General features: G+C 30.8%; 1 protein-coding gene across 1 annotated transcript in view; it reads right to left on the bottom strand.

Annotated features, from left to right (window-relative positions):
- Positions 1-2,500, bottom strand: part of LOC125041507 — a 36,275-nt gene that overhangs the window by 22,948 nt on the left and 10,827 nt on the right. The gene's annotated exons all lie outside the window — the stretch shown is intronic.

Here is a 2,500-nt window from a genome sequence, read left to right as displayed (position 1 = left end):
TAATGAAAACAATGAAAATAATAATACCAATAATAATAACAATGATAATGAAAATAATAATAAAAATCGGATTCTTTTCCGCAATGGTCAACTGGAGCAGGATAAACAACTCCTTGACTGAGCACTTGTGGAGCCATCTGTGTGCAACTATAAATACAAAACTAACAGTAACTTTAACTACTACAACTACAGCTGCTACATCTGAACATTTACAACTACAAAAATAGCATTAACTACAACAACAACAACTACGGAACAACAACAAACAGCAGAGTTATACTTGCAACACTGTTCCCACACTTACCGATTGGACTTCCGCTTGCGAGAACAGATTAAGATAACAGCTTAGGATAACAGCTTAAGATAACAGCTTAAGATAGCAGCTTAAGATAACAGCTTAAGATAGCAGCTTAAGATGACAGCTAAAGATAACAGCTTAGGATAACAGCTTAAGATAACAGCTTAAGATAGCAGCTTAAGATAGCAGCTTAAGATAACAGCTTAAGATAGCAGCTTAAGATGACAGCTAAAGATAACAGCTTAGGATAACAGCTTAAGATAGCAGCTTAAGATGACAGCTTAAGATAACAGCTTAGGATAACAGCTTAAGATAACAGCTTAAGATAGCAGCTTAAGATGACAGCTTAAGATAACAGCTTAGGATAACAGATTATGATAACAGCTAAAGATAACAGCTTAGGATAACAGCTTAAGATAACAGCTTAAGATAGCAGCTTAAGATGACAGCTTAAGATAACAGCTTAGGATAACAGATTATGATAACAGCTAAAGATAACAGCTTAGGATAACAGCTTAAGATAACAGCTTAAGATAACAGCTTAAGATAGCAGCTTAAGATGACAGCTTAAGATAACAGCTTAGGATAACAGATTATGATGACAGCTTAAGATAACAGCTTAGGATAGCAGCTTAAGATGACAGCTAAAGATAACAGCTTAGGATAACAGCTTAAGATAGCAGCTTAAGATGACAGCTTAAGATAACAGCTTAGGATAACAGCTTAAGATAGCAGCTTAAGATGACAGCTTAAGATAACAGCTTAGGATAACAGCTTAAGATAACAGCTTAAGATAGCAGCTTAAGATGACAGCTTAAGATAACAGCTTAGGATAACAGATTATGATAACAGCTAAAGATAACAGCTTAGGATAACAGCTTAAGATAACAGCTTAAGATAGCAGCTTAAGATGACAGCTTAAGATAACAGCTTAGGATAACAGATTATGATAACAGCTAAAGATAACAGCTTAGGATAACAGCTTAAGATAACAGCTTAAGATAACAGCTTAAGATAGCAGCTTAAGATGACAGCTTAAGATAACAGCTTAGGATAACAGATTATGATGACAGCTTAAGATAACAGCTTAGGATAGCAGCTTAGGATAACAGATTAAGATGTTCTACAGTCTTACGGAAGAGGAGTATGGAATAGAGTTAAAGTTGGAATAATTGAGTGCTTAGGCTTAGTAATACAATGGCGTGTCACAACAATAGGTAAATCATACAATGGTAAGTTACTACTGTAGATTGTGAAACTATATTCATACAGAGATTCAAAAATCATACAGTGGCTGTCCATAAAAATCCAGTAAGGAAGATGAAAGACACGTGAACTTCATTGATACCATGACACCAATACAAAAATATGCAAAAAAAAAAAGGGAAAATGACAGTAATGACATAACTAATACGACATCCAGTGAGAGTTCTATCAAATGCAAATGCAACAGAATCGCAACGTGACTCTTGCTCCTATACCTGCTAATAGTACAGATGCTATTAGTACTATTATTACAATCCTTAATTAGGTGACACTGATTCCTGTGCACACAAAACAAAATCTAGCCATTTTGTATACCTCTTCCTAGTACAAAATCAACCTACTGTATTTTTTATACATCTTCCAACATATAATCAAGTGAAAAACCTTTCAGTACAAAATCATACTACTGTATTTTTTTTTAATAACTAAATTTATTATACACCTTCCAATACAAAACCAGTACAAAATCAAACTACTTTATTTTTATTGAACTTCCAGGTCATCGACCCAGTACACAAACTAAAACAAAAAATGTGTATATACATATACATACATACATACATATATATATATGTATATATATATTATATCTATATTATATATATATTATATATTATATATATTATGTATATATTATATATATATTATATATATATTATATATATATTATATATATTAAATATATATTATATATGTATTATATATATAATATGTATATAATGTATATATATATGTATATATATAAATATGTATATATATATATATATATATATATATATATATATATATATATATATATACCTGGTAACAAAACCAAATTTATACACCTTCCAGTGCAAATTCAAAATACAGGAATTATACACATTACAACAGAAAATTAAACTACAGTATTTTGCATACTCTTTCCAGTACGACAGCAAACTAATGCATTCCTCT

The sequence above is a fragment of the Penaeus chinensis genome, chromosome 3, assembly GCF_019202785.1.
Source record: "Penaeus chinensis breed Huanghai No. 1 chromosome 3, ASM1920278v2, whole genome shotgun sequence".
Lineage (NCBI taxonomy): Eukaryota > Metazoa > Arthropoda > Malacostraca > Decapoda > Penaeidae > Penaeus > Penaeus chinensis.
This window is presented reverse-complemented; position numbering and strand designations above follow the sequence as displayed.